Raw genomic sequence first — 14389 nt, 5'->3', positions numbered from 1 at the left:
GTATGAAGTTTAGAAACAAAGAAGTGATGAAGATTCAACCTAGGAATCCTCCCGTCACCCTACACATTCTCTGGTGTTGGCCAAAAGCCAATTACTAAAACATCTTTAGAGATTCAATGTATTTATATACATTAAGTATAGAAAGTAATGACATAATCACACACAAAGATTTTTTGGGAAAAAAATGTTTATATATAATTGATTTAGAAGATAATAAATTCGCAAACAAGCAAACAATCCAGCATTAGTAAATATGCACAGAAGTAATGGGGAAAAGTCCATTTTCAGAGGCAACACGTTTCGAAAAGTTTGTTCCCCTTCTTCAATGGCCAATACAGACTATTGGGAAGAAATAATTTAAGCATTACAGGCAAATCATTACAAAGTATACACAAAGTACATCAAATTCATCATGAGCATCAAAGGCTTACTTATCAAAATGTCGACATTAGTCCAATAGAGTAATAGTCTTAATATTTACAGATGTTCACCCTGAACATAACTCTTGATCCCTATTATACATGGTTTACAAGGTCTACTAGAATATTCACATAACATCAATATTTGTATATGATTGTCCCACAGTGGGCCCACGTCGATGAATAACATCCCGCACATTCTAGAGATTATCAAAAGTTCAGATTGATTGATTAGACCACAACATATTTGTTGGTACCAGTGATTTTAAAACTAGCTCCAATCAAGTAGACTAATACTACTCCATAGATTCCTTGTGCTGGCACTCTATTGTAGAGTATACGTAGAGCAATAGTTTAAGAGAAAGCAAAATGTTTCAAAGTTCTTAAAAAGGCCAAGAAAGTCACAAAAGCACAGATAGTAACATACCTGTAGGGATGGAGTGAATAAAGAATCACCCGGGTCGAGACTCATTAAGTGTGTATCTTAGTGCAGCAAGAGCGGCTGATATCTGCTTCGATAGGTCAGTCGTGTTTAAAAGAACTTTAATGAGCCAAGGATAAGGCCAGATCTAAGAAAGAAATAATATGTAGGCGGGTAGATAAATGCACGTGCCACTACAGAGTATGTATACAAAGGTGTAAACTGATCATATAAACAGGGGGCATACATCTCCTAATCTTGGACAAGGAGTTAATAGTTGGCAATCCCTCAATGTGGGTTAAATGTAGAAGGCCTTACCGGAAAAAGTCAGGCGTTCAAGGAGTCTCAACACATATCGTTAACACACTAAAATGCAGTATTCCAGAGTCCGAAGATCAATAACGTTGTGGGAAGGTCCCTCAAGTCACAGTTAACAAGACTGGTTACACTGGAAAATAACCATAAAGAAATATATCAAAATTAAAGACAAATAGAACATTGATTATCAAAATTATTTTAAAGAAAATAGGAAAAGGAAAAGCTAAATCTGCATACCGATGGTGGCGAGAATCAATCATGCGCACAAGGGTGAATGTAGAGTCAACTGCCGAAAGCGTCTCGATTTCAGATACACACATAAGGTACTTAATCTCTGTTCCGACGTGCAGGTTCTATAGGTAAAGGAACATGATCAAAATCAAAAACGTATAGTTTGTAGAAGGTCCCTAGTATGTACGACGGAGTCCTCGACTAGACACATACCTTTCCTGAATTTGGACGTGATGTGAATGGCAGGCATCGGCAAATACCTTTCCTGAATGTGGACGTGATGTGAATGGCAGGCATCGCCAAATGGCGTCTAAGTCCTTTGTCACAGAGACAGCCAGCGCCATGTTGCTAAAGGCTTCATGAAGCAATAGAATTGGACATAGAAGGTGGACTAGTTTCATGGGGATGCAAAGTCCTCCATGATGGAAGTATCAAAACTCGATTGACAGAATCTGTGAGCACGGAACTTGAAGTGCAAAAAAGGGGGCAATATTCTCGAAATAAGAAGAAGATTCCAGTCGTGGTATTTAGTTACTGGAGAAGAATTCAGTTATAAGAAAATAAGAAAGTAAAATCAAATTACGAATGCCAAGGCATAAATAGCCAAATGAAAAAATAATATATTTCAGACAGAAGTAAGGAATAGAAAAAATAGAAAAAATATGAAATAGTAATTAGATTTTCCAATGTATAGAATTAAACTCAATACAGGGCAGTACTGGACAATCAGAGTGTATAGGTCCACATCTGAAGGAATTCATGTTTTAATCTGTGAAATCATATGCACATATGCATATTAGGAGAATTGAATATTAAGGAAAGTGAATCACAGATGGTTAAAAAAAACTCAAAGAATTGTGTAATTACACCATTTATGCACATATTTAATCAATTGTAACTAACATAGTTTGGTATGTCTCATAAGGTACATAGGACCTAAGAAGCAAAACATAGCTTAAACACCATAAAAGTAGACACATAATGACAAGAAAACATGTTTTCTATATACATGAACAGGTAGCAGCATTATACAACCTTACAAGAAACAGTTCAGTGAAAAGTCTTCATTAAGACCACGTGGATGGATTAAGTCTATCATGTCAATCCAGTAGGATTCCCTTTGTAGCAAAAGTGATTGGTATTCGCCCCCTCTGGGGGACGTTTCACCACCTCTAAAATCTGAAATTTCAATTGCGTGATAGTGTGCTTATGTAGATTAAAGTGTCTTGCCACAGGTGAATGTTGGTTGTTACAGCGTATATTCGATTTATGTTCAGTCAATCTCAATTTCACTGATCTTTTTGTCTGACCAACATATAATTTCCCACATGGGCATTTAATCATGTAGACTACCCCAGATGACATACAAGTCGAGTAGTCTCTAAGTTTGATTTTTTTACCGATTCTCGGGTGGGTCACTGTGTTACCCTTGATAACAATATTGCAATGTGTACATCCCAAACAGGGAAAAGTTCCAAGTTTCTGTTGTTTGTCTTTAGGTACCCTCTCAGCCTTTAACAATTTATACCTGATATACTTACCCCTTTTAAAACACATCATGGGGGCTGTGGGAAATAGCCTATGCAGAGTTGAATCGTTGTGCAAGATGCTCCAATGTTTCTTAATGCTTTTAGAAATTTGGAAACTTTGGGCCTCATTACACGGAAGGCGGTAAGGGTTAACGGTCACCGGTAATGCTACCGGTGACCGTTAACCCTTACCGCCTTACTACGAGTTCCCTTTGCGGGAACCGGCTTTAACGGCTGGTTTTACCAGACGTCAAAGTAGGGTGCCGCAAAGGGACCTTGGTGCTAATTACAGTACTGCAATTTGCGGTACCATAATTACCGCCTTCCCCATTGCCATTATGCCCTATGTGGGCAAAAATGGGAATGGGGAAGGGCCTTGGTGAATGGGGAATTACCGCCCCTGCTCACCTTGGAGTAGGGCGGTAATTCTGCCATCCACCAAGGCGGACACGGTAAAATACCGGCAGCAACCATGGCGCTAACAGCGCCATAGTTACCGCCTACCATGTAATGAGGCCCTTTGTCTTGAAAATTTAGATATAAAAAGAAGCAGTGTTTCCTTAACATGTGCTTTAGGTTTTAGAAGATCCAATTGTGTCACATTGGAAGCTCTATTTTTAGCGTCATCAAGAATGTTAGAGGGATATCCTCTTTCTTGGAATTTATCAATTAACACAGTACATTCTTTGTCAAGTACTTCTGGATCAGAAGTGATTCTCTTCAGCCGCAAGATCTGACTGTAAGGCAAGCTCTGGAGCATTGCCCTTGTATGGCAACTTGAATAATGGAGTAAGTTATTGGTGTCCGTTGGTTTATGATATACTGAGGTGATGATTTTACTCTCAGCAATCATCAGATTCACATCAAGGAAGTGTAACGAGGGGTTACCGATCTCTATGGTAAATTTAATTCTCGGATGTAGCAGATTAAGATATTCAAAAAATGATAACAAGTCATCCCTCGTACAAGATGGGACCAAATTCTGAATAAATGTTCACTGGATTTGATGCTATTAACTATAGAGGAACTGTCTAAATCACTTTCCAGTATTGATACAGATATTACAACCTTGAAGGGCCAACTATCAAAATTCAAATCGTCAAAAGATCTCTCTGACCTATTAGTAGATATTAACTTCAAACTATCTAATTACAAATCCAAAATTGAACAAAGAAAGTTAAGAAAATTTAAGAGATACATTTGTTTATTTGAATGACATAGTTTATAATTGGCAAGAATATTATAGCCAAAGAAACCTTTACCGTAATAGAGCACAAAATACGGGTTCATCTAACTTAAGTAATAGTAGCGACAGCAGTGTTGGAGAACCGATACAGAAACCAGTACCCCAGCAACCAGGTGAACGTAATGAACCTGAGGAGACTGCGTCTTCTAGGGACCCAACATCTCCATTGAATAGGGAAACTGAAACTACTGGTGTTTTTTTTGGCACAAGAGAAAGGCCAGGAGAGGCAAGAAAACAACCCACAAAAAAGAGGAACAAGTGAGTACTAATAATCTGGTGGTTAAGATTTCCAGTAAGACGCTCTCAACTGAACAACTCAACATACCCAACAAGGGACTCTCCTTTGTCCCTACATGTAATACCTCCCTCTTTCAAGAGAAAATCTGTCTGCACAGACTATTGAGAAAAGTGAGACTCAAAATATATTTTTACTCCCAGATGGAAATGGAACCAGAAGTGATTAATGAAGATGTACTAGAAATGTGTCCTAAAAGTGTGTTTGATCCACATGTTCAGAATTCGGTTCTAAACTTATTTGAGAAGAGTGTTCTTGCTGACTTCAGTAGAATTAACTATAAAAGGAACACACCTGTCAACATAAAGAATTGCAAATTGGAACTAGTTGAGAACTTAGCTAAAAATGAAGCCTTAACAATTAAACCAGGGACAAAGGGGGAAATATAGTAGTGATGTAGTGATGGACACATCTTTCTACATAGGAAAATGTTTAGAGCTTCTTGATGATTCCAATACTTACATCATTCTTGACAGAGACCCTCTACCAGAGATCAAGACTCTGACTAACAAGATACTTGACAAGGCTAAAGATAACGATTGGATCAGTGATAAGACTCATCAGTTCTTAACCATCATCCCATCACGCCTGTACTTTACAGCCTACCCAAAATCCATAAGGACAGACAGAACCCCCCGCTAAGACCCATCGTCGCGGGAACTGAAAGTGTTTTGATCCTTTAGCAGTGTACATTGATAGGCTTGTTCAACCACTAATCCAAGCACTAACTTATTTAAAATATACTACTGACTTTTTGAACGGTTTGAAAGACTTCACAGCACTAAATTCAGACTGTATATTACTATATCTGGATGTGTGTAGCTTGTACACTTCAATTCCTCACAACAAGGGTATCGACTCAATTGAATGGCTTCTCTTGAATTGTCCCGGGTTGAAGGGCAATGCACAATTTGTACTGGAATTACTAAATCTAATTTTGTACAACAGTTACTTTAGATTCCAAGGGAAGTACTATCTTCAAATTTTGGGCACATCGATGGGCTCATTGATGGCCACGTACTATGCCAACACGTTTATGTTTCGATTTGAAAGCCAACACGTTCTATAACATCCGGTATGGTCATCATATATCCTCACCTGGAAAAGATGAATTGACAACATTTTTGGTATTTGGTGCGGTACGAGGGATGACTTGTTATAATTTTTTGAATATCTTAATCTGCTACATCCGAGAATTAAATTTACCATAGAGATTGGTAACCCCTCGTTGAGACATACCAAACTATGTTAGTTACAATTGATTCAATATGTGCATAAATGGTGTTATTACACAATTCTTTGAGTTTTTTTAACCATCTGTGATTCACTTTCCTTAATATGCAATTCTCCTAATTTAGATTGATTTGATTTGAGGAATTTGTAACGCACTCTAAACGGACCTAACCTATAATGGCGCAGATCATATTAATAACTCAGGAAGGCTAGGACAAAGTATATTCTTAAGTATATTTGAAAGCAAGAAAAAGATCTAATTATTATCCAGTGGGCACATTTTATTTGAACAATAAGGTCTTTAAGGCATTCCGGAAATCAAGCAGGGTGTCTGAATTCCGTATTTCCCTGGGTAGACTGTTCTAAAGTCTGGGACCATACACCGAGAATCTTCTATCCCCTCTAGAAACAAACGTAGATGTGGGATGATTAATGGTGCTTGGTCACTTGAGCGAAGGGGTCTTGATGGTTGATAATATCTAAACATTTCCTTAAGATAGTCTGGTGCCATATTATTCAGACATTTGAAAATCAGACAGGCTATTTTAAATGTTATACGGTCCTCAACTGATAGCCAATGGAGTTGACGGCAGAAAAATGAAACATGGGCTGTTTTTTTGAGCCCATAGATCAGCCTGGCCACAGCATTCTGCCCTCTTTGCAGTCTGCTGATTTATTTTTTCGGAATGCCCACCAGTTAACTATTACAGTAGTCCAGGTGAGCATTCGTAAGTGCACCCACTACTTGAGGATAGTCTTCCTGTGGAATGTAGGGAAGTGTTTGTCGTAGGAGCCGCAGGGAATAAAAGATTGCTTTTACTTTGGCTCCAACCTGGCTTTCACTACCCAGATTGTCTTGCCAAATACAGCCAAGGTTTTTCACCTTTGTGGAGAATGTAAGTTCCACTCCTAATAGCTTAGGAAGAGGTTGACAGGGTAATTCATAGAATTTCGCAGAAAAGTGTCGCAAGCGGCTGGCTCAGAGTGTCCGCGTGCGATTGTGTGCGCCAGGCACGTGCGCTAAAACCGATTTCCGCGCACAGCGTATTCATGGATTCCATGCTTCCAAACCAGCCGTGGCGCAGAGAATCGCAGCGACCCTGCAGCAGCGCCAGTAACGCCCCCAAGAACGCCCTCGTGCAAGGAAAAGCCATCAACATCGCTAAATCATCGCAAAGGGCTGCGCTAACCCTGGACCAGTTTCCAGGGCTGCCAAACAAGGAACGCAAAGCGGGCAACCTTCATATCAGGAGTACGCGGGACGTTTTACACGCGATTAGCCAGGGTACGTGTATTACAGGGGTACGCGGGAAGTTCAACACGCGATAGTCCAGGGAACGTGTATTACAGGGGTACGCGGGAAGTTCAACACGCGATTGTCCAGGGAACGTGTATTACAGGGGTACGGGGGAAGTCTTACATGCGATTGGCCAGGGCACGTGTAATACAGGGGTACGCGGGAATTATCACACGCGATTTGGCAGGGTACGTGAATTACAGGGGTGCATGGGAATTATCACACGCCATTTTGCTGGGTACGTGTATTACAGGGGTGCGTGGGAATTATCACACGCGATTAGGCTGGGTGGGTCCTCACAGGTGTTCCCTGTACACCCTCCACGGCCCCTGCAGGCAGCCCACAAAACAGGGGACTACCCTGCACACCTGCTCATGTCCCCCTGCACCCCCACCCCCCAGCCACCAGGGGCACCCACCACCAGGCCCCCACCCATGTCTCCTACCACCCCCACCCCCCAGCAGTGCAGGGGCAGCCTCCACCAGGCCCCCACTCATGTCTCCCACCACCCCCACCCCCCAGCAGTGCAGGGGCATCCTCCACCAGGCCCCCACCCATGTCTCCCAACACCCCCACCCCCCAGCCACCAGGGGCAGCCTCCACCAGGCCCCCACCCATGTCTCCCACCATCCCCACCCCCCAGCACTGTGGGGCACCTGCCAGCAGGCCCCCACCCATGTCACCCACCACCCCCACCCCACAGCAGTGCAGGGGCAGCCTCCACCAGGCCCCCACCCATGTCTCCCACCACCCCCACCCCCCAGCACTGTGGGGCACCTGCCAGCAGGCCCCCACCCATGTCTCCCACCACCCCCACCCCCCAGCCACCAGGGGCAGCCTCCACCAGGCCCCCACCCATGTCTCCCACCACCCCCACCCCCCAGCACTGTGGGGCACCTGCCAGCAGGCCCCCACCCATGTCTCCCACCACCCCCACCCCCCAGCACTGTGGGGCACCTGCCAGCAGGCCCCCACCCATGTCTCCCACCACCCCCACCCCCCAGCCACCAGGGGCACCCACCACCAGGCCCCCACCCATGTCTCCTACCACCCCCACCCCCCAGCAGTGCAGGGGCAGCCTCCACCAGGCCCCCACTCATGTCTCCCACCACCCCCACCCCCCAGCCACCAGGGGCAGCCTCTACCAGGCCCCCACTCATGTCTCCCACCACCCCCACCCCCCAGCCACCAGGGGCATCCTCCACCAGGCCCCCACTCATGTCTCCCAGCGTGCTACGTGTATTTCAGGGGTGCGCGGGAAGTTCCACTCGCGAATAGCCTGGGCGCGTGTATTTCAGGGGTGCGCGGGAAGTTCCACACGCGAATAGCCTGGGCGCATGCATTTCAGGGGTGCGCGGGAAGTTTTACATGCGATTTCAGCAGGGTACGTGTATTTCAGGGGTGCGCGGGAATTCTCAAACGCGATTTGGCTTGGTACGTGTATTACAGGGGTCCGTGGGAATTATCACACGCGATTAGGCTGGGTGGGTCCTCACAGGTGTTCCCTGTACACCCTCCACGGCCCCTGCAGGCAGCCCACAAAACAGGGGACTACCCTGCACACCTGCTCATGTCCCCCTGCACCCCCACCCCCCAGCAGTGCAGGGGCAGCCTCCACCAGGCCCCCACCCATGTCTCCCACCAACCCCACCCCCCAGCAGTGCATGGGCAGCCTCCACCAGGCCCCCACCCATGTCTCCCACCACCCCCACCCCCCAGCAGTGCAGGGGCATCCTCCACCAGGCCCCCACCCATGTCTCCCACCACCCCCACCCCCCAGCAGTGCAGGGGCAGCCTCCACCAGGCCCCCACTCATGTCTCCCATCACCCCCACCCCCCAGCCACCAGGGGCAGCCTCCACCAGGCCCCCACCCATGTCTCCCACCACCCCCACCCCCCAGCACTGTGGGGCACCTGCCAGCAGGCCCCCACCCATGTCACCCACCACCCCCACCCCCCAGCAGTGCAGGGGCAGCCTCCACCAGGCCCCCACTCATGTCTCCCACCACCCCCACCCCCCAGCCACCAGGGGCACCCTCCACCAGGCCCCCACTCATGCCCGACTCATGTCTCCCACCACCCCCACCCCCCAGCAGTGCAGGGGCATCCTCCACCAGGCCCCCACCCATGTCACCCACCACCCCACCCCCCAGCAGTGCAGGGGCATCCTCCACCAGGCCCCCACCCCTGTCTCCCACCACCCCCACCCCCCAGCACTGTGGGGCACCTGCCAGCAGGCCCCCACCCATGTCACCCACCACCCCCACCCCCCAGCAGTGCAGGGGCATCCTCCACCAGGCCCCCACCCATGTCTCCCAACACCCCCACCCCCCAGCAGTGTAGGGGCAGCCTCCACCAGGCCCCCACCCATGTCACCCACCACCCCACCCCCCAGCCACCAGGGGCACCCACCACCAGGCCCCCACCCATGTCTCCTACCACCCCCACCCCCCAGCAGTGCAGGGGCAGCCTCCACCTGGTCACCCACCACCCCCACCCCCCAGCAGTGCAGGGGCATCCTCCACCAGGCCCACACTCATGTCCCCTATCACCCCCACCCCCCCGCCACCAGGGGCACCCTCCACCAGGCCCCCACTCATGTCTCCCAGCGTGCTACGTGTATTTCAGGGGTGCGCGGGAAGTTCCACTCGCGAATAGCCTGGGCGCGTGTATTTCAGGGGTGCGCGGGAAGTTCCACACGCGAATAGCCTGGACGCATGCATTTCAGGGTTGCGCGTGAAGTTTGACATGCGATTTCAGCAGGGTACGTGTATTTCAGGGGTGCGCGGGAATTCTCACACGCGATTTGCCTTGGTACGTGTATTACAGGGGTGCGTGGGAATTATCACACGCGATTAGGCTGGGTGGGTCCTCACAGGTGTTCCCTGTACACCCTCCACGGCCCCTGCAGGCAGCCCACAAAACAGGGGACTACCCTGCACACCTCCTCATGTCCCCCTGCACCCCCACCCCCCAGCAGTGCAGGGGCAGCCTCCACCAGGCCCCCACCCATGTCTCCCACCACCCCCACCCCCCAGCAGTGCAGGGGCAGCCTCCACCAGCCCCCACCCATGTCACCCATCACCCCCACCCCCCAGCCACCAGGGGCACCCACCACCAGGCCCCCACCCATGTCTCCTACCACCCCCACCCCCCAGCAGTGCAGGGGCAGCCTCCACCAGGCCCCCACCCATGTCACCCACCACCCCCACCCCCCAGCAGTGCAGGGGCCTCCTCCACCAGGCCCACACTCATGTCCCCTATCACCCCCACCCCCCCGCCACCAGGGGCACCCTCCACCAGGCCCCACTCATGTCTCCCAGCGTGCTATGTGTATTTCAGGGGTGCGCGGGAAGTTCCACTCGCGAATAGCCTGGGCGCGTGTATTTCAGGGGTGCGCGGGAAGTTCCACACGCGAATAGCCTGGGCGCATGCATTTCAGGGGTGCGCGGGAAGTTTTACACGTGATTTCAGCAGGGTACGTGTATTTCAGGGGTGCGCGGGAATTCTCACACGCAATTTGGCTTGGTACGTGTATTGCAGGGGTGCGTGGGAATTATCACACGCGATTAGGCTGGGTGGGTCCTCACAGGTGTTCCCTGTACACCCTCCATGGCCCCTGCAGGCAGCCCACAAAACAGGGGACTACCCTGCACACCTGCTCATGTCCCCCTGCACCCCCACCCCCCAGCAGTGCAGGGGCAGCCTCCACCAGGCCCCCACCCATGTCTCCCACCACCCCCACCCCCCAGCAGTGCAGGGGCAGCCTCCACCAGGCCCCCACCCATGTCTCCCACCACCCCCACCCCCCAGCAGTGCAGGGGCATCCTCCACCAGGCCCCCACCCATGTCACCCACTACCCCCACCCCCCAGCAGTGCAGGGGCAGCCTCCACCAGGCCCCCACCCATGTCTCCCACCACCCCCACCCCCCAGCAGTGCAGGGGCAGCCTCCACCAGGCCCCCACTCATGTCTCCCACCACCCCCACCCCCCAGCCACCAGAGGCAGCCTCCACCAGGCCCCCACCCATGTCTCCCACCACCCCCACCCCCAAGCACTGTGGGGCACCTGCCAGCAGGCCCCCACCCATGTCACCCACCACCCCCACCCCCCAGCAGTGCAGGGGCAGCCTCCACCAGGCACCCACTCATGTCTCCCACCACCCCCACCTCCCAGCCACCAGGGGCAGCCTCCACCAGGCCCCCACCCATGTCTCCCACCACCCCCACCCCCAAGCACTGTGGGGCACCTGCCAGCAGGCCCCCACTCATGTCACCCACCACCCCCACCCCCCAGCAGTGCAGGGGCAGCCTCCACCAGGCCCCCACCCATGTCTCCCACCACCCCCACCCCCCAGCAGTGCAGGGGCAGCCTCCACCAGGCCCCCACTCATGTCTCCCCCCACCCCCACCCCCCAGCCACCAGGGGCATCCTCCACCAGGCCCCCACCCATGTCTCCCACAACCCCCACGCACTGTGGGGCACCTGCCAGCAGGCCCCAACCCATGTCACCCACCACCCCCACCCCCCAGCAGTGCAGGGTCAGCAGGCAGTCAGGCAGCAGCAGGTGGGAGCGTGCTCGGGGCTCTGGGGGGCAGTAGTTCGGCCTTCCGGGCAGGAGCGTGGTATTCAGTGTGAGGAAAGGCCCTCAGCGCGTAAGCGCGTCTGTGACGTGACCCGCACAGGTGTATCCCACACAGCACGTGATGACAGAGCACACGTGGAAAGACTGCACGTCAGAGTGTAATCGCATGTGATTGGTGGAAATGGCCCTACACGCAGAAGTGACAAAGCATGTAATTGGTGGAAATGGCCCTAGCGCGTACACGCCGCGTAAGTGACGCTGGACGTGTGGGCCTGTATAAAAGGTACGTGTAGAACACGTTTTCCTTGTACGTGCTTTTCGTGGAGAGCGAGTGGGTGAATTCTGTACTTCTTGTCGTTTCACACGCGATTTACTTCACAGAGTTTCAAGTTCGTATTCCCTGTTACCTCTGACAGCTTTTTCTCTTGTTTCTCTTTTACTGGTTTACCTGGGCCTGTTCCCTCAAACAGTGTTCCCTTCTACTGTTGTCCTGTCTCCTCAGACAGCGTACAAATCTTCTTTTGGCGGGGGTGTGGCCAACCAAACGTGCTCCTTTTACACGCTTGTTTACCAGGCAGACGGTGAGTCACGCACGTATCCAACATCTGTGCTTGCCCCGTGTGTAGCCTACCCCTTCAGAGGTCATTCTAGGCTGCGTGTGACACGCATACGTTCATTCTTGTGTTACTGGGTGCCACAGCGTAGTGCAGGTTTTTCTTTCTGCACACGTGGTCTAGGAGGGGTTGCGTGCACGTCATCTCCCTTTTTTGGGCCTCCTGTGCGTTGCGTGACCCGTCATCTTTCCCCAGGGGTTACATTCAGCCTTGCTAGAGCACTAGGGTACAATTACCATCTGGTACCCAACCCCTTTGACCCCCAATTGCCCAGGACAATAGTCTACATCCACTCCCATAGGCACATTAACATCAGTGCCATGGCTGGGAGGCGAGGATTCCGTAAGGGTGGCAAAGGTGGAAGAGCCACAAGTGGTGGCCGTGGTGGATCCGGTAGGGGACGTGGTCGTAACTTGCAGGGTGAGCCTGTCCCCCCATGTGTGGAGGACCAGTCACGGGCACCCATAATTCTCCCCCTCCCCCCTCCCGTAGAGGCTGATGTGGCTGACACCATCCATGCTCAGCCCTTGTTGGACCAGCCCATTGTGGCACCAGACCTGGCTGACTCCATGGCTGACTTCCAGGTCAGCAGGGCTACGACACGTGCGCTGGTGCACGTTGATGCCATCATGCCACGTGGATCTGGGGCAGCAAGGTCATCAGCTGCACCAAGGAGGCAGGGCGGAGAGGCTGCAGGGGCAGCTGCGGCTCCATCCACCCCAGCCCTCACACACCCAGCCAGGACAGTGTCGGTCCTAGTCCATGCTGCTGACATTCCCCATGACACCATCACACTAGAGCCAATGCCTGCACCAACTCCCATGCTGAGTGTGCAATCCCACACTCCTGATACAGAGTCCACCAGGGCTCCTGCCCCTAGTGTCCAGAGCGGCGCAGGACACTCAGGATCACCACCACCTTCCAAGCGGAAGAGGAAGAGTGCTCGTCCGGCACAGGCTGATGCCCCAGACACGGCTACACAGTCCGGCCCGTCCAGGAAGCCCAGCTTCACGGATGACGAACTGAATGCACTTGTCGAGTATGTGTCCGGACATGACAACGAGATGGTCATTGTTGCAGGATCCAAGACCACACCTGCACAATGCCAGGCACACTGGCAGACCGTTGCGGACATCGTAAGTGCCCTTGGAATCGTGAGGCGCACAGCCAATGATTGCTATAAGCGCTGGAATGACCTAAAGCGCAGGGCAAAGAGTAAGCTGGCCTCAAGTCATGCCGCAACTCTAGTGACTGGAGGTGGGTCTCCAGTAGCAGACATGGAACTCACTCCACATGAGTCAGTCGCTGGGACCTACGTCACGGAGGAACAGATCCAAGGCGTGGGAGATCTGGCTGATTACGAGGCATTGTCCGGTGAGTGCACATGCATGTGTGTGTCATCCATGTGCATGGTGTGTGTGTGAGGGCTTCTGTTTGTGTGCCAGGTGAGAGTGTGTGCGCCTGAGTCGTATGGGTCAGCCATGTGCTTCATGCAATACTTCCTGCGCAGCTGCATTTGGCCATAGCAGTATCCCTTCTGCCAACAGTAGACATCTAGCCCAACTGCACGTCAGTTGCCCTTGAAGTGTCACCTTGCCACAACATAGTTGCTTATTTTTCACTGTTCATTCAGTCATATTGTTTGCATTCCCCCACTTTTACTAGCCATGTCGCTGTCCACTAGTCACATGTCTGACATGGCTATGGTGAAGTGGAGTGACTTTGTTACCTGGATATCATTTGTACACACATGTCCCTGTGCAATTGGACCATTTCAGACTGGCAGCTCCAGGTGAAAAATCTGACCTGTTAGAATTAGAAAAGCAATTACATGCGGGAACTGGACTGAATGAATAGGTGCTGCCCTCCTCTCCATCTTCACTCAATAGCAATGGTACATGCCATCTGTGCGATGGCATGTGTGTTTCACCTGGCAATCACAGGCCAATGTGTGATGCCACTGCCAGGCAGCATGCAGAAAATGTGTTCATTTTCCATCTTGGTGTCATCAGTGTGTGCCATTTGCCTGCACTTCATACGCAGTAAGAGTGCATGCATGGGAGGGTTTTAGTCATGTGGGACATGTGTCAATCAAGTACTGGTTCTCTTGCTTCTCAGCCCTCATTGTGTGCCATGGTGCTAATGCCTGTTTCCATTTCTTTGTTTTCATGTCTTTGCAGGGGAAGACGCACCTGATACT

General features: G+C 51.0%; 1 long non-coding RNA gene across 1 annotated transcript in view; it reads left to right on the top strand.

The window, feature by feature from the left end:
* LOC138522430 (uncharacterized) overlaps positions 1-14389 on the top strand; it is a 242055-nt gene that overhangs the window by 31075 nt on the left and 196591 nt on the right. The window lies entirely within an intron of this gene.

The sequence above is a fragment of the Ambystoma mexicanum genome, chromosome 1q (assembly GCF_040938575.1).
Source record: "Ambystoma mexicanum isolate Mex_15411 chromosome 1q, UKY_AmexF1_1, whole genome shotgun sequence".
Lineage (NCBI taxonomy): Eukaryota > Metazoa > Chordata > Amphibia > Caudata > Ambystomatidae > Ambystoma > Ambystoma mexicanum.
Note: the sequence above shows the minus strand (reverse complement) of the source record. Positions and strands in the feature narration are given on the sequence as shown.